We start from the raw sequence: 26196 nt of genomic DNA, 5'->3' as shown, positions 1-26196 counted from the left end.
TCCCAATTTTAATGCAATATGAAAAAGGCACATTTTAAAAGACATTAGAAATGCAAATGAGAAGAAAATCTTATATTTCTCATTATGTTAATTCTAAATAAGAGAAATATCAAATACATATAGTCTATTTATGATACAATTTTTCAACTTTATGATGATGTGAAAGCAATACACATTCAGCAGAAGTTGTACTTTGAATTTTGAATTTTGATATTTTCCCAGGCTAGTGACATGCTGAGTGGCCACAGTGAGCCACAGCTTCTAGTCAGCCACTGATCACAAGAGTAAACAAGGAATAGATCTACTTACAACTATTCTGTCCCTATACAATCATTTTTTTAACTTATAGTATGGTATTCAATAAATTACATGAGATAGTTGTTCTATTATAAAATAGGCTTATGTTAAATGATTTTGCCCAACTATGGGCTAATGTCAGTGTTTTTAACATGTTTAAGGTAGGCTATGCTAAGCTAGGGTGTTTGGTAGGTTAGGTGCATCAAATGCATTTTTGTCTTACAATGGTTTGTCAGGACATAGCCACATCATAAGTCGAGGAAGATCTGTATCTTAAATTCCACTAATAGAGGGGCACCTGGGTAGCTCATTCGGTTAAGCATCCAGGGTCCTGGGATTGAGCCCTGTGTCGGGCTCCCTGCTTAGTGAGGAGTTTGCTTCTTCCTCTCTATCTGCCTCTCCCTCCTGGCTTGAGCATTCTCTCTCTCTCGCTCACTCTCTCAAATAAATAAATAATAATATCTTTAAAAAATAAATTCCACTATTAGAATAATTAAAGAAACATCACATGTCAGGATGTGACAGCTAGGGAATTCCAGGTAATAGCTCATCTTTAGTCTGGCTTTTAGATAGAACCATCTTTAAACTCACAGTTGAAAAAATAAATAAATAAACTCACAGTTGGCTACATTATAATGCACTCATCCATCTTCTTTTACTAAAGTAGCTAAAATCTGCATTAAGTCAAATACATACACTATAGGTTCACATAAACAAAAAAAAAACTTCAGTGAAAATGAATAAATAACCTACATAATAAATTCACATTTTTCAGGTTAATTTCCTGATTTATATTAGATGTGTTGTCCATTTGAAGTTATTTTGAAGAAAGAAATCTGAAGAAAACTAAACTTTTAGTTACTTTGAGCTATAATATACAATAACTAAATTTATTAAGGGCTTTCTCTGCATAAGAATTGCTTAAATACTTTATGCAGATCATCATACAACATTATAAGAACTCTAGGAGTAGATGTTATTCAGAATAGATATTCAAAGATGGAAACTGAGACTTAAAGTATTCCTTAACTTGCCTGAGATCACAAAACTAGTAAATGGTGAAGTTATAAGTGCCACATCATATAACTTTAGAGACACCATTCTTTTGTACCAATCAGGTGTCAGTACAACTCTTATAAACTTACAGCTGTAGAAGTGGACATGCTTGCTTCTCTGGACTGATGTACAACTTAGCCAACCAATTCCTCATGATGGGAAAATTTATGTCTCCCTATCCCAGTCTTTCAGGGGAAAGAGACACTTGTTGAGAAATTAACTAGCTGTAAAGGTAGTGACAGTCTATAACTGATGAGTGTAGAAAAGGATCGTTAAATTTAAGGATACCATTTAAAAGGAATTTGGCAGAAAAATTACACTGGGGACTAACAGGCTAGTGTTAAGAGTATTAACTGGATCAGTTTAAAATATGGTTCCTAACAGAGAAGGCACTTAAGTGGTGTTTCGGCAAAAAGGGATATTAACTCTGAAGTTCAAACGGGGAAAATCTCAGATTGTTCAAATAATTTTAGAGTGAAAGACTTGTTTACCGGTGAGTTTGATTACAGAAACTTCATCCTGCCCATCATGACCATTTATGACTACATAAATAATCTACAGTGAATTTCAGGAGCCCTATAGTGTATCTATTTAAGAAATTTTACTTCTTTTATACAAAATACTTTTATAGAAGTAGACAGTTATTTAAAAACAGATATACTGATGAAGATCAGGATTCAAATTCATTAATACATTTCAGTTATGAAAATATCTATGGTTCTTTAGATCATTAGGCTTATCTTGACAACATCTAGAAAGAGTAGTGTTTTGAGACATGAACAATCTTCAATTGGCCTTCCAGGTCATCTACTTTGAAGCATATGTCATTTTGTCTTTCAAGAAGCAGATGCTAAGATGGAGTTAAATGTTGAAGAGATTTATCAGAGGGAGCACCTACCAAGGAGGTAGAGTAGGTAGGGAAAACCTTCAGACCACAAATGCAGGTCCAGTGGGAGAAGGGGGGAAGGAAAGAGAATTGGTTAGGAAGAGACTCAGGGCAGTTATAAGGATATTTCAACCTGGCCGGTGAGGAACTAAAGCCATGACTTACAGGAGGAGTCCCTCTACTGGAATGGACCTGCACTAGTGCCCCCATAGTGCTGACATATTCGTTGAGAGCACCTAGAGAAAGTGTGGCCCTAGCATGAACAAAGTGGTGAATACCAGAGGGGCAGCAACTGAAGCTGTCAGTGAACCACCATCTGAGCAGCATATTTCCATGTCCATTTCAGAACACAACATTCATTTTACAATGTATATATTTTTATATGATTATTAAAGCCAGTTCTGTTTGCAGTATTCAAGTTGTCATGACACTTCTTCTCTTAGGTTTGTATTGTGACTAATTTTCAACACTCTTGTCAGCGAATGTCAGAAGCAGCTGATATCAGAGATGAAAAGGCACATCAGCCACTGACATTTTCAGGGGTAAAGCTGCCATCGCCCCTCTCCATGCCTGGGCAGGCCTTTCCAGGCATGAACTGAGATACAGATTCCCTTCTCCTCTTCTCTCTATTCCTTTCATTTCACCTTAGACAGAAATAAAAATACAATAAGCCTGTACCGAAAAACGAACACACAACCAAAAAGTGGAGTAAAGGAAAAGAAAAGGTAATCTCCTTTTTAATCTATTTGAAGCCTGCTTGAATTTGTCTGTCAAAGAAGAGATGGGATTTACTGCACCGATTCTGAGATGCTGTATGAGGTGGTAAAAATCAGCACTATGATTTGGACTTAAATAGGCTTAGGTTTGATGCAAGCTCAGCTTCTTACAAACTGTGTGACATTGGGCAAGTTCCTTATTATCTTTCTTTACCTGTAAGATGGGCACAAAATCTTACCTTATAGATGTGTCAAGAGGATAAGAAATAATTTATGTAAATGACTGTGACACAGAGTAAGTGCTCAATAAACTTCCCCACTGTTAAAAGCTGATTAATCTTTCTGAGAAATAATCTCAAGATTCTGGAATATATTAAACAGTGAGACCCTTTACAGACATTGAGCCTTCCTGAAAATGTTCTTCAAAACATAAAAAGGTCACTCTGAATTCTTAATTTTGTTCAGCATATGCATTTTTATCTTAAAAGTAGAAACAATAACAAAAATATTCAAAAACAAACTGGCATTCCTGAAATTTAGACTTAAGGTTTGCAAACAAACAATTGAAATATAACCATTCCTCATCCCCATTTAAAAAAGAAAATGAAAATGATCTTGAGCAAACTACATATAAAATAGCAATTACGCTCATTAGGCAGTAATTCTATCTTCCTGGAAACATTGGTTTCCACCCCACAATGTTTGGGTTCGCAAATCCTTCTGAAATTAAAATCACATCCTGATGGGGCAGCCCGGTGGCTCAGTAGTTTAGCGCCGCCTTCAGCCCAGGGCCTGATCCCAGAGACCAGAGATCCAGTCCCGTGTGGGGCTCCCTGCATGGAGCCTGCTTCTCCCTCTGCCTCTGCCTCTCTCTCTCTCTCTCTCTCTCTCTCTCTCTCTCTGTGTGTGTTTCTCATGAATAAATAAATAAAATATTTTTTAAAAATCACATCCTGATGTAATAGAGCTCTTGAAAACTGACTCTCAATTTGGAAATTATGTTTGAGATAGAAGTTGAACGTCATAGATTTAGTATAAACTTATTATTTTTATCTAATCTTAGATGATGATATAATAACCAGAGATAACCAAATGTCAGAACACATAGGAACTTCATTCAAATTGAAAAAGAATGATCATCATATACTGTGTTCATCAGAGCAATTAAAATAAGTTACTCATCTTACGTGAATTATGTTTAATACTGTGTTCGACTTGAGAATTGTAAATAGCATAAATCCTAAATATAAAACAACTAACCCTACTTATGCTTCTTCGCACCCAGGTCACATATAAGTGTGAAAATGTGTTCTGGGAAGATCAAATTTCCCATCTAGTTGTCTAAAGGATATTAACCCTCCATTATTTATTAGGTCTATTATAAAAGAAATTCCTGCATGGTCCCAAAAAAGAAAAAAAATTGTCATGGTTCCCAGAGAGAAAAAAATAAAAAGCAAGGATTATCCTTGAAAGCAAAGAAGAGAATGGATTTTTTGTCTTTTTTTTTTTTTTTACTAAGTTGTCAGAAGAGTTGCCATGGGCACCAGGAGGGGCCTACGTTTAAATGTCAGATTTCTCTTCAACTACTGTCTTTTTAGCATTCTTTCTTTGTTACTCTGTTTTCTCCATTTTTTTTTCAGGATTTAACTAAACATTCTTTTTGCTCTACCATTCTTGAAGTAACCTTTTTTCCCCCATTAGCCAAAAAATTTGTTTTTTGCATTAAAGTAAGGAAATCATTGCTTTTCATGTTTGCTCATTGTTTCACTGCACTTGTATTTATATGGCATATAAGTGAAAGAAGCAAAGTATCTGCATCATACAGAGGTATCCACATGTAATAGAATAATGTTAGTTATTATAAATAACAGAATTTAGCCAAATCAAATCACCTTGTCATTGTCAGAATGCTACTAGATGGCCTATAGAGCATAATATTATTTACTTGATAGAGGATGTATGTTTGTATGTGTATGTGTGTGTGTGCATGTGTGTGTGTGTGTGTGTGTGTGTGTGTGTGTAAAATAAGAAAGTACCCATGAACAGAAAAATGATAAAGATAAAAATCTTATTCTTAGGCACACGATTGATATGGGCCAGCCACAGTATTTGAACTGATATACCTTATATCCAAGTCTAAGAATTTAAATCCAAGTTAAAAAACCCTGGAAAAAAATCAAGTTGCCCAATATGGCAAGAGGAAGTGGGCTTCACTACATTTTATTTTTAAGAAAGGTAGATAGGCAAGTTGATTTTGCTTCTAGGCTTTCATTGTCTAGAAAGCAAAACCAAACCAAATTATCTGCTCTGGGTTTTTCCCTTCTCCCTTGTCAGCCTCCCTGCTGCATTCCCTCCTCCCCTTTGAAAAGTTCCGCATCCATGTTTTGCATACATTTTGCTAGTGTTAACATGCAAATGAACATTACTGAACACTGGAGCAGCTTCATGAATAGGGAAGGCTGGCAAGCAGAGGGATTTATATCTCTGTTGATGCAATTGTGTCAGGCACTCTCTTGTGGGCCCCCAGCATGAGGGCCATCATTTGCATAAGTGAAGGCCAGCTTTCCATTGGAAGGAAAGGAAAATGCTACATTTCTTTCAACTGAAAGCTTGTGGGCTAATCACTACAAACAAACAACCAAAACAAACAAAAAAACCCAAAAAACAAAACAAAACACACACACACACACACACACACACACACACAAACATGTATTATGTGAGTGGATTGGAATAACCCTTCAGGAGAGGGGCAATACAGAATTACTGAGTAATCCATTTAACTTCTCTCCAGTCTGGCAACATGGCCCTTTACTTCCTACTTCAAAAGTTGAATGTCCTCAAATTAAAAAACATTTAGATGTAATTGCCAGATTACCAGTTTGACTAGTAAATTGTAGAAATCAAATGGTCCCACAACTTCCAGGAAAATGTTATGTATCTGAGTAACTTCTCTAGTAAAACAAATATGATTTTAACTATTTTCCTAATAGTAATAAACTATTACTAGAACTGCAGAACTGAGAGTTGCAGAAAAATACACTTTCAGCCTCCAAATCAAGACTTTTCCAGTTACATGAACCATTCACATTTTTTACTGCCTAAGTCAATTTGACTTTGAATTTCTATAACCTGCAACCAAAACAAGATAACTAATATGTAAAATATCTCCACTTCAAATGCATTCTTCCTTGACTCCTTTGCCCTTCTGTAGCTGCAATAACATTTCTCTGCTCCATATCACAACAAAACTACTTAAAAGATTTGTCAATATAGTTACTCCCTCATTTCCTATTTGCTTCTCAACCTCATCCACTTGGACTTTCCCCCAGCCTTCTACTGAACTATGGTTACCATCTGCACCAATTATTTCCATGTTAAATCCAGATATCACTCCTTTTATTTTACTTGATCTCTCAGCAGCATTCCCCAATGCAACACAGTTGACAGTTGAATTGCAAAACACTTCTTTTTCTTATCTTCATTGAAACTAGATTCTTGATTTTTCTCCAGGCTCACACTAACAGAGTTCAGTTCCAAGAAAGAGAAATCACTCTAGCACGTAAAAGATTTAAAAATGTAATACAGGGAAGTCCTGTCCAAATGATTGTAGAAGCTGGGGGAGCAGGCTGTTTATGAGTCCTGAGATGACTCCTAGAATAATACTTTAGAGTTCTCAAAATCAGAACCTGAGATAATCAAAAAGTCATCCTGGAATTCCTGTCTCTAGGAATATATGCTTATATATATCCATAAATCTCATTATCATCCTCTCAGTTTCTTGAGCCAAAACCTCAGGAATCAACCTTGAGTTGTATCTTTTTCTTCATTCTCTATAGCCAACCAATTAGCAAATCAGTCAAGTCTAACTCCCAAATAAATTCTGAATCTACCACTTTCTCTTATCTTTGCCACCACAATCCTTCATAATTTTTCTCATAGACTATGAGCAGAGTCTTTTAACTGGTCATGTTGGATGAGCCATTCCCCTTATTCCCCACCTAATATTCAGAATGATTATTAAATAATCAAAATTAGGCCATGAAGTTTTCTTGCTCAAAATCCTACAGTGGTTTTCAATTGAATCTGAAATAAAATCTAAATTTCTCATATTCTGTGTGAACTAGTTTCTCTCATCTGTCTAACTTTCTCATATCTTTCCCTTTGTCTATGGTCTTATACCCAAAGTAGCCTCTTCCTATTCTTAGAACATACTGATTTGATCCCACATTAGGGCACTCACTGTCCTTCCTCAGAAGATTCTTCTCTCAGATATTCACAGGACTGGCTCCTGATCCTTTGGGTTTCAATAATTTCAAAGAATAATCTTCTCTGATTTCCAAATCTAACATAGCTTCTCAGACTCATTCTCTATTCCACCATCCTGTTTATTGTCTTCATAGCACCCTCTCCATTTAAAATGCTTCAGTTTATTGTCTATTAATTCTAAGAAAGCAATGATTTGTCTGGCATCCCCTCCACTATATGACTAGCATATAGTCTTGAGATGTAGAAGGCACTCAATTAGTATGTTAAATGCTTCATTAGATTCTTGGCAAAAAGTCACAAACTAAATAAGTGCTTAGAATCCCAGGTGTACGTTTATCTGGGACAATGCTATCTGGTTGGTAGTATAGTCTAGTGACTAAACTTCTCATTTCTCTGCAGGCATGGGACTCTCTTTTGGGATGGGCCCAGAGAAGAGCAAGGCCCAGGAGGGCAAACTAGGATTTTAGGGAAAACCATCACTAACATCTAAGGAGAAGTGAAGCAGGATCCTTCCACATTTGAGAACATTATATTGATTTTCAAATGTCACTGAAGATATATTATTTTACCTGTAAACCAACTCCATGATATAACACAGACCTACATGAAATAAACCAGTCTTTCTAATATCTTGGAAAAATTCTCATCATGAATTAGGCTCTCAGATGAGTACCTAAACTCTTTTAACTACTGACGGATACCCTTTAACTATACAGCAAAATAATGAAAATTTCCTGATTCTTCCAAGAAGTAGATAAATTTGAACTGATATGATGTTTAAAAGGACAGGAAACCAAATTACTTTGCAAAGAGTTCTAGATGTGAGATGTTTTAGAAAGAAATGAGATCCTGTCAGGTTTTAAGGAAGACTCAAGCCTCTTGGGAGGACTGAATTCTTAGTCTGGATTATGGTATTTCAGAAAGTCTCCAAATCTAAGTGAAGTGACTGACAAAAAGAATACTTCCAGGAACCTCACCATATTTAGGGACATTAATATTTCCTGATGAGATGAAATTTGGGCCTCTCTGGAATACATTAATCAACAATCAGTCTTGGATTGATTCTGCATCAGAAAAAAACACTAATTCAGGTTAGCAGGTAAACAACAGAATTCTTTCATTTTTAGGGTCCAGATTTTTAAAAGAATAATATTGTTATTATTTAATATGTGTGTGTGCTTTGGTATTTTCCTGCAAAAATCCATGGTACTAATGCACTTTTATTCGATAATAGAACTATTACCTAATTCCTTCTATTCATAACATAATGATTATCATGATCCTTAAAACGACTAGGGTAATTTGTGTAAATTTTAACTCTTGTCAAAACTAAATATAACTAGACTTTTTACTCTCAACTAACAAGACTTCTTAGTTTACAAAAGATTATATTATTAAATGTTAATTACCTTCCCCCATTCTTCCTCCATTACATGTCTCTGTAGCTCTTCCTTTTTCTTTCCTTTTTTATTGAAATATATTTAACATATAACATTGTGAAAATTAAAGGTGTGCAACATTTTGATACATTTATATATTAGGATCTCTTTGCCATTGTAGAGATAGTTAGCATCTCTGAACTTTTTTCTTTATCCCATTTTTGTTCTTGCTTCCCATTCTTTTCTGATTTAAAGTTTCTTTTTTCCCAGGACTAAGTTCTATTCTCCCTGGATTCTAAGTATCTTCTCATATTTCCTTGAACCTCTTCAATTATCTCTTCCTTTTCCAGGATACCTTGTCTCTTATTTACCTATTTTTTCAAAAGGCCCAGAAGATACTTAAGAAAACTTCCAGCCAACTTGATCTCTAAGGACAGCAAAGCACTGTGTGAATAATCAGAAATACTGCAGAAGTTAGCTCAGGTTTCTATGTACAACCACTCATAAAATTGGCAAAATGTAAAGTGGCAACCGTCCACAAAGTAGACAGAGCTCTCAAGTGAGTATAATAACACTTCTCATCACTGCCAATCTTTTTCTCCCATTTAAGTATCAGTTTTTCAATGTTGAAGCACAAGTTTCTCAAAATGACAACAGACCTCAATGTTTTCTCTCTTACCAGTGAGCTAATAGCCCCTCACATCACTTTTAGATACTCCAGGCTTCAATATTTTTCTATTACCACTAAAAGAAAAGTTTATTTTATCCTTACTAACTATACTAATTTAACATTAACTCCCTGATATATGATTTTGGATCCCTTCACTTAACTAAAATTGTACATACCTACTGCAGTGAATTAAAAGTCAACAAATACACAGACCTTTTGTCAGGCCTTAACTGACTCAGTAGCCACTAATACTACTCTCTATAAACTCTCCTACATGAGTTCAGTGATTTTGCATTCCTAATTGCCTCTGTACTTCTTTGACCCCTCACTTAAAGTGGAAAACCCCCAAGAAAGCATTCTCTAAACATTCAAGCTCAGTCTTCACACATCCCCAAGTCAGGTGAGACCCAGGGTCTACTCAGATTCCTGAAATCACCTCTAAGCCTCAGATCCATGGTTTCAGTGGCTGCTGGTGCTCTTCCTCTATGACCTCAAAACCAAGTGCTCTTTCACCCCTGTGATGCCTGTTAAAAGCAATATCTTCGTAGGAAGATTAGAGTTATCTCTAAGTATCTGGAGAACTGGTATATAGAGGAAAAATTAGACACCTGTATAAATAAGTAGAAGTCTCAGAGAGGAAGAGTTTCAATCACTATATATAAAAACCTTCCAAAAGCTGTATCAAAGAATGGAATGTTCTCTAAGAAATTTAGACTAATCTGTGTATATTAAGAGTTTACTAAGTATGTACATATCGCTTCCAGTAAACTCACAGAATTTATGACTTACTATTGCAACAATAGTTTTTTAACAAAATTGAAATGTTATAGTACTAATAAGATTGGTTAAATGGCAATGCCTTTGGTTTTATGTCACATATGAGATAAAATTATGCTTGAGATGACTTTGTACTGGCATTCTCTCTTCCTTTGCCTTAAGGAGGCGACAATTTCTTAAACAACACATGAAACAGCATAAATCATTAAGAAAAGAATGACAAATTGAATATCATTAATTTTTTTTAAGTATTTTAATTACTTATTCACGAGACACACAGAGGCAGAGAGAGGCAGAGACAGGAGAGGCAGGCTCAGTGCAAGGAGCCCGATATGGTACTCGATCCTGGAACTCCAGGATCATGCCCTGAGCGGAAGGCAGACGCTCAACCGCTGAGCCACCCAGGCATCCCTAAACATCATTAAATTTAAGAATTTTTTTTTAAATAGAGAACTGCTGTTCATCAAAAATACCATTTAAAGGGGCACCTGGGTGGCTCAGTCAAATGGCCAGCTCTTAAGTTTGGCTCAGGTCATGATTTCTGGGTCTTAGGATCAAGCCTCATGTCAGACTTTGTGATCATCAAGGGAGTCTGCTTAAGGATTTTCTCCCTCTGCCCTTTTCCCCACACGCACTCACGTTCTCTCTCTCTTTCTCTCAAATAAATAAGTAAATCTAAAATACTATTTAAAATGAAAAAACTTATACATTGAAAAAAGATCTCTACATAACTCTGAGAAAGTATTCATATTCTGAACATACAGGTCAAAATGAAAAGGCAAGCTTTTCTGTTTCTTAGACCTTACTTCTCATCCAATCCATAGGGCATACACTTTAGATACTGAATGGAGGATTCAGCTGGGTTGATTGGGTTTATTTCTGTCAAGTGAGAACTGAATAATCATGAAGACCACATCACAAGAGGAAATGAAAAGGCTTTATCTGGCCTTTAGTTGTGAATTCTAGTCAAATTGTCATAGTTGATATAGGTATTTACTGCTTTAGATGGAAAAGATTCCTACCAAGTGGATTATTTCCCACATGTCTCCTGTTGGCTATAGCATAGTAGAATTCCAGGGTACTTTATTCACAATGTTTATTATTCCTTTAGTAAGTACTCCTCAACACGATTCAAACACAGATGTTCTGATGAAATATGAGTAAGCAGAACTGTCAGTTTTGCCTGAATTTCTCTTTCTCTTATTCCTTGGAATAGTATCTTTTATGATGGTTATTAATGCTAACTTCTGCATTCTCAGTAACAATCTTTATTTAATAGTTATGTTTTTAAACTTACCCAAGCTTTCATCCACATATTTTCCACATTTATATCCTGGTGGCATCGAGTATTGGTTAAGTGAGTTATCTACTGTTTGAACAGTATCCCTGGCACCTAGGACCCCAAACTGCTCCAACTTAAAAGACTATATTCATGTGCTTGATGGTCTGGTGTGTCAAACCTCAAATAGGACCAGTCCATCAACATGATTACCAATCAAGACTCTATTTTGGGAAGACTGTAGTTGAATTCCTCCTTTTAAAACTAAAGTTATCTCAAAGTGCACAGTACGATTAATGATTTTCCCTCTTCCTGCAGAGAACAAATAGATTAGTAAATTACGACTGTTTGCTGCTGTATGTAATAAACCACAAGAAAATAACTACCACTGTTATCCCCACTTGATAGATGAAGGTACTTAGACACAGACTGCTTAAGTAATTTGCCCAAGTAGTAAATGGTAGAGTTAGGATTTGACACTCTTCAGTCTAGTCTTATTTTAATTTATTGTTTTGGTTTTTACTGCTGAGCTTTCTCTTTTTTGTAAAAGTTTCAAATCAATAGAGAAATAAGATAAAATGGCAAAGACAAATGGGAAATTGATTATTCCAAACCCCTGTAATGCTGTGTTCAATGATAATGTGAATTGGGACATGTGATTGCTGTTTGGCTCCCTTCCTTGCCTAAAATTTGCTTTCAAACTGAGGTGGTCTAAAGCATGTGCCCTTACTCACAATATTGTTATTTAGGAGCTTACATCACTAATTCAAAGATGAGGAGCTTCTTTTTTTAAGATTTTATTCATTTATTCATGAGAGACAGAGAGACAGACAGAGAGAGAGAGGGAGAGAGAGATTGGCAGAGACACAGGCAGAGGGAGAAGCAGGCTCCCCACAGGGAACCCAATGTGAGACTCCATCCCAGGACTCCAGGATCACGGTCTGGGCTGAAGGCAGGCGCCAAACCACTGAGCCACTCAGGGATCCCCTGTGAGGAGATTCTTAAATTGAATAACTTGGCCACTGTCACATTTCCTATAAGAAATGAAGCAGGAGTTTGGACTTTGAACATAGATATGACTGAATTCAGTCCATGTTCTTTCTAACTCATATACTGTTTCTTTCGGTTCTTTGTGCATAATGAATTGCTGCTGTTGTAAAATAATTTATTAATAACTTTGGAAGGGAGCATGCCATATATTTTATAATATACTTCTCATCTAGTTGAAATCATTAACAAATCCTAAGTATAATTTCCTGTCATCATAAATTTTTACTTCTTTTTACTCAATTCAGCACACAATATTTAAAGTCTAGTGGCCAATAAGTTATTGGGGAATTGGGGAATTCTTTGGAACAGATGTGATTTATCTTCATCAATTAATGTGTGTAGAATTCTATGCTTACATTTACCAACTAATTCCTGATAAGTACTTTTATCAAACACATTTTGTTTTAATTTTTAAAAGTCTTAGCCACCAGTAAGCTGATTTTGTATGTTTAATAAGATTAGGCAGCTACACTAAGAAAGCAGGAATTAAGGTAAAACTTATCCCTGCACTATCAACTGTGTTTAAGATTTCAGCCTAGAAGTGAGCAAAGAATAGTTCAAATGCAACTTCAAATGAAAACTTTGATATGCCTCAACAAAAGCCTCTTATTTAATTTTATTTTTCTCTTGAAATGAGCATCCTAACTTACTACTTTAGAGAGAACAGTTAAGGAAAATACAAAATAACAAAATTAATATGATAACTTCATCAGATTGTTTCCTGATAAATATGTGTTCTCTGCCTGAAGAACTAAACTTACAAGACACTGGCAATTGCATTTAAAATTATTACCTAAGTAGTAACTTTTTGTAGTTACCTTTTAATATAAAGTCACTATATTTAATAGTGACTTTTGTCATCACTATTCCTGATTTTTGCTTAACCAAAAATAAGAACCATTAGCTTTTATTCTTGTTTGTATAACTCTGAACAAACACAATATAACATTACAAAATTATAAAATTACGGTTGCCAAATAAACCACTCATACACATTAAAGTTCCTGCTTAATCCTATAATGAAAATAATATAATACATACAGCCCCTTATTCTGTGCTCCTCTTATCACATGTCTTTCTCCATACTCCAGCATTCCTCCTCAAAGCTATCTTGTGATCTCTCACTTTAAGCATTCCTTTACATTTACTAAGGTGTACAGATATCAAGCTCTGAAAAGTTGTTTCCAGCCAAGATACAAAATTAAGGAACTAGGGTGAAATTGGACTTAGTAATATTAAAAATAGAGTTTCAGATTTCTTGTTTTAAAATAACATATTAAAACAATAATTTCTCCCCATTCCCCTTAGAAATGCAAAATGCAAATTCTGTCTCCAATGAAACTAGGAGATTTCTACAAATCAGAACTACATAATTTGATGAAGGGCTGTTAAGTCCCAGGAAGGTCAACTGAGACCTTCAGTTCACCTTCAGTACAAGATGGCTCAGGAGAGAATGTCTCAGACTCCAATTCTGTAAATAAGAGGAATACTTGTTGTGGAAGTTCAACACTGTCTTGTTTGGAACAATAAGAACAGAGACACAGGGAGGGAGCCTTTTTAGATCCAGTCTGTCATAAAATTTTAAGAAGCAGAGAAGATGGTGCTGAGCAGGGATCCACATAGCCAAGCCAGATCTGTAGAAAGCATCTGTCAGTTGGGCAGAGGAATAGAAAGACTAAATTATGAGAAGCCCATAGTGTAGATATCAGCGAGCCAGAGAAAAATAAACATGAAAAGAATTCACTTACAAACACAATCATGTGTCACAAGAGGATTCCTACTAGAGAGAGTACAACCTGGATCCATCTCCACACAGAGACATTTTGCAAATAGCTGATGTATAAAGAATTTGTCTCATTCAAAAGATTGTATTAATTAAACCGAAACCAGTCTAGATCCCATATAAAGATAAAAAGAATAAAGAAGAAAAGAAACAGGGAGAAAATCCAAATAGAATACATTTGCTCCCCAAATACTGTCACATTACTAGTGAAAATTGTGATCAATTTATGTATACTACTTACGTACAAATTTATGTGAATAAATTTGATAAAATTATCTCTTCAGGGAAGATCCATTATAATAATAGAAGACAGAATTATGACATGTCAGAACTGAGGGAAGAATGAGAAGAAAAGAAATAATAATATTACAGAAATGAGAGCAAAATTAGAAACATCATTAAGAAATAAATATTTTAAAAAATCATAATGCCTCTATATTTCCATTAAATTTCTTGTAAACCTGAAACTGCTTTATTTTTTTTTAAGATTCTATTTATTCATGGGAGACACAGAGAGAAAGGCAGAAACTTGGGCAGAAGGAGAAGCAAGCTCCCTGAGGGGACACCAATGCAAGACCCAAAACCAGGACCCCAGGATCACAACCTGAGCCAAAGGCAGATGCTCAAACACTGAGCCACACAAGCGTCCCCTGAAACTGCTTTAAAAATAAATTCTATTAATTTACTTAAAAATTATTTCTAGCAATCTACAAATTTAATGCAACTTCTATCAAACACCAAAAACATTTTTCACAGAACTAGAAAAAACAATACTATGATTTGTTTGAAACCCCAAAAGACTCCAAATGGCCAAAGCAATCTTGAGAAAGAACAAAGCTGGAGGCATCACTATTCCAGATTTCAAGATATACTACAAAGCTGTAGTAATCAAAATACTATGATACTGGCACAAAAATAGACACCTAGATCAGTAGAATAGGATAGAATGAATAGAATAGAATAGAATAGAATAGAATAGAATAGAATAGAATAGAAAACACAGAAATAAACCTGTGCTAGTACAGTCAATTAATCTATGACAAGGGAGACAAGAATATGCAATGAAGAAAAAATAGTCCCTTTAGTAAATGGTGCTGGGAAAACCAGACAGCTATATGCAAAAGAATGAAATGAGACCATTTTCTTATACTATATACAAAAATAAACTCAAAATCGATTAAAGACATGGGAACCTGGGTGGCTCAGTTAGTTAAGTGTTGGCTCAGGTCATGATCTCAGGATCAAAAATCCCTTATCAGCTCTGTGCTCAGTGGGGAGCCTGCTTGAGATTTTTCTCTCTCCCTCTGTCCCTCCTCCACTCCACACATTCTCTAAAATAAATAAATAAATCTTTTAAAAAATGGATTAAAGACCTAAATGCGAGACCTGAAATCATAAGACTCCTAGAAGAAAACATAGGCAGTAATTTCTTTGACACTGGCTGTACAAACATTTTTCTAGATGTGTCTTCTAAGGTGACAGAAAATTATTGGACTATATAAAAATAAAAAGCTTTTTCACATTTAACAAAATGATAATGGGAGAAGATATTTACAAATGATATATCCAATAAGAAGTTTATGCCTAAAATATATAATTTGTGCAACTCAACACTCCCAGAATCAATAATATGATTTAAAAAGGGCAGAGGATCTGAATAGACATTTTTTCCAAAGAGGACATATATAGATGGCCAACAGAAACATGGAAAAATGATCAACATCACTAATTACCAGGGAAATGCAAATCAAAGTCACAATGAGATATCACCTACACTTGTCAGAAGGATTAAAATCGAAAACACAAGCAATAGGGGCAAAAGGTGGCTCAGTCAATTAAGCATCAGCTCAGGTCATGATCGGAGGTTCCTGGGATCAAACCGTGTCTCACACTCCCTGTTCCGCAGAGTCTGCTTCTCACTCTGACCCTCCTCCTGCTCATTCTCTCTCTCTCTCTCTCTCCTCAAATAAATAATTACTTAAAAAAAAGAAAATTAAAAAAAACACAAGTGATAACAAGTGTTGACAGCAATAAGGAGAAAAGGGAATACTCATGAACTGTTGGTTGGAATGCCAATTGGTGCAGCCACTGCGAAAAATAGTATGGAGGTTCCTCAAAAACTTAAAAATAAAATTAGCATATGATTTAGCAATTATTTCCACTACTGGGTATTTACCCAAAGAAAATGAAAACTCTAATTCAAAAAGGTTGTGCTCACTTTGGCAGCACATATACAAAAAGGTATATATACCCTTATGTTTATTGCACCATTATTTACAAAGCCACGATATGGAAGCAACTCAAGCATCCATTACTGATGAATGGATAAAGAAGATGTGATACATACATATATGTGTGTGTGTGTGTGTGTGTATACACATACATACATAATGGAATATTACTAAGCCATAAAAAGACTGAGATCTTGTCATTTGCAACAAGGATGAAACTAGCAGCTATAACACTAAGTGAAATAAATCAGTTATGGAATTTAAGAAACAAAACAAACAAACAAACAAAGATGATAAAAAAAAATCCCAGACTCTTAAATTGCCAGAGAGGAGATGGGGGGAGGTAAGTGAACTATCAAGTTATTGTGATAAGTATTGAATAATGTGTAGAATTATTGAATCATTATGTTTGACACCTGAAACTCATATAATACTGCATGTTGATTATATTTCAATAAAAAAAAGAAGAAGATAATTATCTGAAGTATCACCAAAAGGCATTAATGGAATATTTGAAGAAAGAAATTAAGCAAAATGAAAGGGAAATTAACTGTCACTAATACAAACAATTAAAAAAATAAATGCATCTCCCTTTTCATCTCAATTTTTTAACTTTATTCCAGAAGTACTAAACAATAAGTTTAGGGAAAGAAGCACACAAGACACAAAATTGAACAGGAGGAAATAAAAATAACATTATTTGTAGATAATATGATTATTTGCTGGGAAAGGTCAATAAGATTAAACTGAAAAACTGTTATAATTTTTCAGAAAAACTATTAATATGAATGAGTATTAAAATAATATCCATAGTCTTCATAAGTAAGCAATTCATTAAAAAGCTAATGGTAAATAAAAAACCCACCATTTATAGCACTACTAAAATGATGAAATACCTAGAAATAAGAAATATGTGAGATCTGAATAAAATAGTAAGTTTACAATAGCACAGAGGGACAAAGAAAATGGAAAAAGTGGGAAATCATACCACATTCTTGGATTGCAACATTTTATAGCACAAGGATATCAATTATCTGAACTAATCAATATCTTAATATGACCCCACCAAAAAAAAATTTAAGAAAAATCAACCCAGGCAGTTCTAAATATATATACAAAATCAAAATGCAAGAAAAACCAGGGGCAGAGGCAAGACTAGCTGTCCATATGCTAAAATATTTTATAAAACTAGTCATTAAGAATATGTGATATTTATGCATTATGCACATATATGCATTAGAAAAATAGGTCAATGGAAGAGAAATGACAAAATCCTGAATTCAATCTAATACATATAGGAATGCAGTATGACAAAAATGTATAATATTTCAAATGAGTATGGGGAAGATGAATTATTTAATGAAGGGTTTTCAGACAAGTTGGTAGATATATAGAAAAAATTATGATGTCTTTCTAACTCATGTCTTACACAAAATAAATTCCAAATAGATCAAAGATTTAAACATAAAGATATTTTAAAAGTACTAACATAAAATATGAAATAAATACATTTATAACCTCAGAAAAGGGAAGCCTTTCCAAGTGAGTGGCAAATTTCAAACTACAAAAGAAATCATAGATTTAGCTGTACAAAAATTTAAATTTTCTGCATATAAAAAAGCCATAAATATCAAAAGACAAATGACAATTAGAAAAAAATTACCACTTATGTCACTCACAAATGACAATTTCCTTCTATATAAGAATTTTACAAATCAATGAAATAATAATGCAATAGAAAAATAAGCAAGGGGATAAAAGAGCAGTTCACAGGAAAGAAAAATACAGCTATTTCTCAACATATAAAAGGGTCCTCAACCTACTTAGTAATAAAGGTACTCATCCAATGAACTATTTTTTTCATCTGACAGATTGTTGAAAATGAAAAGTACAACTGAGCAAGTTAGCCAGATGTCAGATAACAGATTCACACAAACATAACTTTAAGTGCATAAACTAGCAATTTCACAATATTTATCAGAATTATGAATTCTCAGTCCCTTTATTTCAATTCTTCTAGGAATTTACCCTACTGACTTGGTGACATATAAGAAAAATGGCATGTGTAAAAGTTTATTTATTGCAACATTATTTGTATTAGCAAAGATTGACCCCAAAAATGCCAAGATCTATATCAAAACCCTTCCTGAAGGTTGGTTAAATAATTGATGGTATAATCAATATAATGTGTAGTATAATGGATACTGACTCTATTATATATATTTTAGCATGGAAAAGTCTCTAAGATACCCTAAGTGAAAAAGTAACTTATAGAATAGGCAAAAAATATGCATATTATGTTACTATTACTGATTATATATTCCTACATAAAATATACTATAAATTATGATTATAGATTATATATTAGATAGGTACATAAATAATACATTACAGTTATATTATGAGGTATAGTTATATATTTGATATATATACATATAGTGATGTTTATTTTATATACACATATACAATAACTTTGACTATACACAAAACAACCGGTATTATTGTTTGCCTTTCAAAGAAGAAGCACTTTGTACTATTTGTATTATCTATGCTACAGATAATAAGAATAAATTTTAAATTTTAATTTTAAGTTAAACCACAATCATTGACAAAAGATCTCCCTGATTCAGCCTTCCTTTCTTGGTGTTCCTGTACTCTTTTCTCTGCATGAGAGTGAGTAGAGCAATGTGAAGCTGGTTGGGATGATAAATAGTCTCTTCTAGGCCAGAAAAGATCAGATTCAGAAAAAATAGAGCCATAAAATTTGAAATATTTTCTGGTTAGGGTCTGCCATGTGTACATTAAAGAAAAAAATGAAAGGTGTTCCAGACTCCAAGGTCAGAAAAAGACACAGAAAAGGAAGAAATCCTGGGAAATTTATGTTTGCACAGACTTTTTTTTAATTCCTCCAGTTCTTTAGGCTAACACAGCATGCATCAGCAATAGTTTCCAAACTGACCCTCATTTCTGAAGAAAGAGAAAAAAGTGATGGGCCTTTCATTCTAGAACCTGAAAATCCTGCAGACATTTCCATGGGAGTGCCTGTATCTCTAATTATCCTCCTAGACTAATGCAGGCCCAAATTATAATTAATTTTAATAATCATCATTCAAATTGATATAACATGCTAACTACTGAAATTCTTGTTTTATTATGAATTGATAGCCAAAATAAGAAAAGTTTTATCTTGCATAAATGCTAGCAATCATGCTATTCACACCAATTTTAAAGTAGACAAGTCAAATGAAAATATAAACACATATATTTGCAAAATTCTCAGCACTTGGTTTCCTTCTTCTCTGCAGGGAGTGGAAGGCGGGTAACAGGAGGTCATAGCTAAATATTTATATGGGAGTTGTCTAAGTTTGGTTTTTCCCCAAAGCAGAGCCTAAGACCAGGACTCCAGTGCAAGTAGCTGATGTATGGAAATCTCAAGGAAGCAGAAGTGAGGGACCATGATGAGTGAATACAGGGAAGGGAAAAGAGCCAATTAAGGGTACATTATTGAGCTGGTTACTACTTAATGGTAACTGAGATTCAATCCCAGCTGAGATCTTCTGAGGAACTGTGCAGACCACACCTCTGCATTGTTCTTCTGGCATTTGGGAGGTTTCATTCATTAATTTTAACCCTCTTCGGTTAAGGTTACCCAAGTGGAATTAACTCCTTGCACTTCTAGGCTTCTCTGTTTGGGAGTTTAATGAGCTTCCCAAAGCTTCAGGAAATGCCAAGAGACACAGCAGGAGCTTGAGGAGGGAAGCTATCAATGTGATGAGAAAAGCCCAACACAACTGCTACCAAAGTCACAGGGGCCCAGGGGATGAGGTGCATGGCAAAAACAAAAACAAACAAACAAGAAATGTCTGCTCCAGAGGCAAATAAATGAAATGGAAGACTGAAATAAAAAGAAAACTAAATGCAGAACACATTTATATCATACCAAATGCTTTCTCCCTACAAGTCTTACAAGATTTCTAGTTTCTCATATGAAGATGGTCTTAGAGCTATCTGATAGGATTTTAGTGACCAGTGTCTAATGATTTTATAGAACCATGGTGATTACCCCTTGTATTTTGAAACACATTTGAAAAATTCAGACATTTATTATGAGTTTATGTGAGAACATAGTATAAATCCAGACTAGATAAGGTACCCAAAGTAAAATAATTTGATTTGGGAGTTTCCACTGAGGAGAATGAAACCAAAAATTAACATTATTCCACAGCAAGTAGTTAGTCATACTTGTAAAATTCCTCAAGGTTAGAAACACCTGGGTGGCTCAACGTTGAGTGTCTGCCTTTGGCTCAGGGCGTGATCCCAGGATATGGGAGTCCGGCGTTGGGCTCCTCGCAGGGAGTCTGCTTTTTTCCACTGCCTAGGTCTCTGCCTTTCTCTATGTGTCTCTCATGAATGAAATCTTAAAAAAAAAAAAAAAAAGTTAGTGTTCATCATAATGAAGCAGAGATGGTGCATAACCCATACTTCCTACTTACCACTTTCCACAATGCAGCTATCATTCCCAGCCAGTGAAGGGCTCCATTTCCAACTCCCTTTGCATATACTTATGAACATGAGACTTGTGTCTGTGAAGCCATGGTCCCACAAGTTATTTCTCTCCAGAGTCTCCTGCTGGCACAGGGTACATGCATTCACCCAGTTCTCAGGGTAACAACTGGGATATGCGGGGTCAAACTCCTTTCTATATAGATTTTCAAACAGACCTCTTGTTTATGGCCTCCCACCATCTCCTTTTTCAGAGGTTCTTGCTGTTTTCAATTCTTATAATGTCCTGGCACTGCCTAGTGGGAAATAGCTATTTCTAAGCTTTCTGCAGAGTCAACTTCAGTTTCCATTTTTTTCTTTTGGATCAGCTAAATCAGTTACCATTTGTCCATCTTGATGTTTGAAACTTTGCTATTTCTTCTTTTTTATTTTGGGGGAGGGGGTAGCTTTAAGCCTTCTAAAATTCCTTTAGTGTCATTTTTAGTATGGTTTCAAGAGCAAGGAAATGCAAATCCAGGTATTCTCTCATGTTTAACTCTTATTGAGCAAACATAATTACATATCAACTGTATGCTGGAGATTTAAAAAAAATAATATAGCTTAGTCTGTTTCTACCACGGCTTTCTAATTTAAAAAATAAATCTAAACCAACTACATTCCAGGTAAGATAGTCTTTCAGAAACTTCCTTGCCATTCAGTCAAGGAAGTAACAATGTCTGATACATATTAGAACATCTCTTGCTGTTTTATACTATTCCTGGATACCCTCAAGAATAAAAATCTGAAAATATATGATGCCTGTTAATGGTCTACTTTTTGTATTTGCAGAGTTACTCAGGTTAGAATATCCAAACCTTAAATGATTCAGCGAGATGCCTTTCCTGAAACTAGTCACTTTCCAAAGTTATATTTCAACAAATAAAAATCATCCATCACCAAGCAGGGAGTTTTGGACAAAATTCTGGACATCTGCAAGGAACCAAGTGTCTAGAGCGATCTACCCTTCTCACAGAGAGAAAAGGCTCTTAGAGAGGACTGACAAACAACTAATAGAGGCTATAATACACAGACACAAATCCAAAAAACGAGGGCATAGGAAGGAACCCAATACAAGAAAATAGAGTGAGAAATTTGCCAGTGCCACTCATTTGCTAGATTGTTATTCACATATAAATATATAAATATACATGATGATGCTAGAAAACATCAAGGACTGCATGAATTAATTATATTGCATTTACTGCCTGAACACTATGTACTGATAGCACATCCAAAAAAATTCCTCTTCTATTAATGTGCTACTATTGATTTGTGTAGCTTTGCCGCAATTTCCTAAAAGAAAAAAATACCTAGGAAAAGGATTGCACGCAGACCAGCTTCCTGTTGTTTGTGCTTTAGATTAATTTACCATAGGCTTCTCTAACGCAATGTTAAACCCATAAACAAGGCTCAGTGTGTATTTGCCAATACAGGTTAAATATATATTCTACTTTGACAAAACCACATCCACTTTGTAAGAAAATAATGGGAGAAAAATAATGATTTTAAAGTATATTCAATGATACACCCTGATTGTTGCCTTGTCTACCTCCATAAAAGCTTTTGCTTTGGTCAAGAGGAAACAAAAATAAAATTAAAAATACGGTGATCCGTCATTTTATTGGAAAAATACACTCTCAGCCCTTGCCAAAACTATCTATACATTTCAATTAGTGAAGAGAAGAGAAGAAAAGAGGAAAAGAAGGGATTAGGACAATATAAGTGCTATTTATCTCAGTCAAAAGGATGCTTCTGCTGTCCAGTGCAAAGGGACAGATACTTTCATTTGAAGATTTATTTGGAGTCATTGAACTCAGTGGGTGAAAGACCATGGCCAAAACCAGGTATGATAAGAGACAATTATCTGATGCTCTTTCCTTTAAACATCATTCATTTGCCAGGTAATCTGAACAGTAAGAAACAGAACTAAAAAATTACCCATGACATTTGGGCCAGGAAGAGAGCCAATTTAGGAATTTTAGGTACCAATTTGGCTTTTTAACAATTAAAGCATTTGGCTTCTACACTTCCAAATTACTAAAAGTCAACCCTTACTCTTAGATTACTGTACTAGAAATTACTTTTTCAACAATTTAATTTTGTGAAATATACATGAATTGTTTCACTAAGGTTTATTTCATTTTCATCTTTGCAGTAGGAAAAACTAGTTTAGTCACAAGATATATTCTGAGTGGGCAGGGAGAGGAAAATCTGAAAGGTCAAGAATATATAGCTTCATCTCTATGTGACTGTCATCATTGAGTCTCTGAGCCAAGTCGTGAAAAATATGTGTCAACCCCAAAGTCTTTGGAAAGAAGGTTTCTTTCCTTTCATTTTCTTCTTCAGTTCCATACTTAGAAGAATTGGATGACATCATGTACATTAATCCAAATTTGTCTTTCTATCTTCTTACTCTCTCCAGCCTTCTCTCTACATTCTAGCTCTCTGGCTACAAACCTGAAATTATCTTCCCTATTATCTATGCTGACAAAAAGAAAATTTTCATCTGTTCAGAGGGAGATTTCTATTTTTATTTTTGGATTTTTCTCCATTATCGACACCAAGGAAACAAGAACAGAGATTAGGTGAGAAAATAGGATGTCAGGCTTTCTTTTTTGTCCCTTCAATTGGGAGAAGAGAATGGTCAAATCTAAAGACACTTCCAAGTAGTTAATAGTAGTTAATGCAACCAAAAACATTGGGGAAAGTGGGCTGAGGGAGATGATACCAAATAGAGTCGAAGAAGGTGGCTATATAATGTACCAGAAGAAATAATACTGGCTCCCGATAGGTTATTAGTGGCATTCAATGGTCATATAAGTTGTCAAATCTCCCAGTGTAAAGAATTAGAAGTGTTGATGGGTTGGAGGCCTTAGAAAAAAGTAATAAAGTTCACATTTTCAGAATAATCCACATCTTATTTCCTGTACTCCCAAAAGGACACAACAAAAGTTCAATGTGTATAAACGAAACGCTTATCTTTCCACTCGATATTATGCAAAGATTAATAACTTCCCAAGCAAAGGTGCACTGCCAACTCCTTTTTTTGGTACTTTTTACTATAAATTCATCGTAAAATGTGCTTTCTATAGCTTTCACAATATCTAATACATAAAAGTGCACCATAAATGTTAAAGGAAAAAAAGAAAAAAACAGAAGATGGAGGAAAGAGAAGAAAGATGGTAGAAAGGAATGGAGGGAAGACATAAAAGGGGCAAGAAAAGATGAAAACGGGATAAAGGATACTGGTAAGGGGAGAAAGGAAGGAGAAAGGGAGGAGAAGAAACAAGAAAAAAATATTTTTATTTCTTATTACTTCATAGCTGGACCAGTGAGACCTATTCCCCTCCTCACTCGTATGATGAAATCTGAGGTCTTCTAGAGAAAAACACAAATATATAGATCAATGCCTCTATAAATTCATATTTTCTAACATTACCTGAGCCCTCAGCACTACCGTCTTTTAATTGTCTGTGGTCTATGTCACCTCCCATTTCCTCCAATATCTGTTTCTTACTTTGTCTTCATTCCAGCCCAGTCTGCTTACAACAGAAACTTAAGGAAATTGGAACTATAAAGTGAGATTCCAATGTTCTGCCCTCTTACCTATAGATTAATCTTCATCCATATCAGTGCCTAACTTATACACTTATAACTTATATTGGAGACCTTCTTCTTCTAATCAAGTTTAACTTTCCTTCATATCTTCTTGACCTTGTTTTGCCACATTCTGGAACATTTGCCATTTTTGTCCTCCACCTCCTTCACGTACCTTTACTTACTCCTTTTGTACTTTTCTTCTCAAATCTGAAAACATACTGAAGTGCTCTTTATCCTAAAAGGCATAATTACCTCTAAGGCCTCATGCCATCCTACTGGGTGTCCAGTCTTTTTTCTTCCTTCTTTAACAAGTATCTTCTTTTATTTTTTTTTATTTTTTTATTTTTATTTTTATTTTTTAAAGTATCTTCTTTTAGAGATGGCTTTACTTCTTCTTTTCCAAGTCTCTATTGACTTATCAATTCCCTCCATAATTTTGAGTTTGCAGTTGCCATATATAATCGGGTTTTCTTTAACATCATCTTACCACCTCTCTCTGTGGCATCTTGACCCTGATAATGATACTGTCCTTTTTAAAATGCTCCATCCATTTATCCCCATTATGCTTCACTTCCTGTTTCCTCTAATAATTTGATGCCTGTGACTTCTTCCCTCCTTTGTGAGATCCCCATCCTATGCCTGCCACCTTAATGTCATGGCAGGTAAGTAGAAGATGAGATTGCCCATGTGGAGCACCAGGCTGGTGACAGAACACTGAGGACACAGACATCAAAAATACATTATCTGGCCATCTTTATTAGTCATGAAGTTGCTGATGTTCTTGAAATAGGATAATGTAAGGAGAATTCATTATAAAGGCACTGTTTACAAACAGGTAGGTATAGGTGAACCAACAAAGATAGTCGAGTGACACAGAGCTTATGATCCCACTCCAAAAGGAATGAGGAGAGGAACAGTTAAATGAAATAATGAAATCTGACAGAAGAAAACCTGTGTAATGATGAGAACATTCATTTAACCCTATGGTCCATACTGATTTAACCCTATGGGAGAGAAAGGAGGATAAGTAGTACATCTGGAGGAGCAAGCTGATGATATGCAACACAACATATCCCTTTGCCTTATAATCATCAACTCTTATACTTTGTTGGATGAAATAGGAAACAGCAGTGTAGAGGATTTCAGAAGTCCCACTAGGTAGTGTATAACAGCAGAGCATTGTCAATTTGGTCATGAGTAGGATTGTCATGTGAATCCTAGAACACCAGATGCAAAAAATATTCCTTATATAAGGATCTGTATAAGGGAGGGATGAAATAAACACTTAAATAACCCAAAAGCATACCTGCTATGAATCATAACTCTGTTATTTTTTTCATGGTGACAAATTTGGTAATCCTAATTCCTTTGTCCCATACATATTCCACAAAGCACTTACCTTCTGCCTTACACTTTGGCTACTCAAGATTCTTTACCTAGCAGAGTGACCCAAACCTTTAGCTCTGCAGAATCTGTGTGCTTTTGTTTGTTTGTTTGGTTGGTGGGTTTTGTTTTGGTTTGTTTTTGGTTACCACTATTTTACAATGACTAGAATTTCAGGGCTAGAGAGTACTAAGACACCCTTCAGTGAATCTCCCAGATTCCAAAAATAGTCTTCTTTTCACTTATTGTTCAGCAGCAAACCAGTTTACCCCTGGTCA

General features: G+C 34.9%; 1 long non-coding RNA gene across 2 annotated transcripts in view; it reads right to left on the bottom strand.

Moving 5' to 3' along the window:
• The window catches only part of LOC140598567 (uncharacterized), a 308814-nt gene that overhangs the window by 10986 nt on the left and 271632 nt on the right, over window positions 1-26196 (bottom strand). Inside the window, exon 8 of one of the 2 annotated variants that reach the window (XR_012001017.1) lies at window positions 20636-20810. This is a non-coding gene — a long non-coding RNA (uncharacterized lncRNA). Of the gene's footprint in view, window positions 1-18682; window positions 20811-26196 lie in introns of those variants that run through there. The other variant, XR_012001019.1, reaches the window with a different exon arrangement.

The sequence above is a fragment of the Vulpes vulpes genome, chromosome 4 (assembly GCF_048418805.1).
Source record: "Vulpes vulpes isolate BD-2025 chromosome 4, VulVul3, whole genome shotgun sequence".
Taxonomy (NCBI): domain Eukaryota; kingdom Metazoa; phylum Chordata; class Mammalia; order Carnivora; family Canidae; genus Vulpes; species Vulpes vulpes.
The sequence above is the reverse complement of the archived record's forward strand: the minus strand, read 5'-3'. Positions and strand labels throughout refer to the sequence as shown.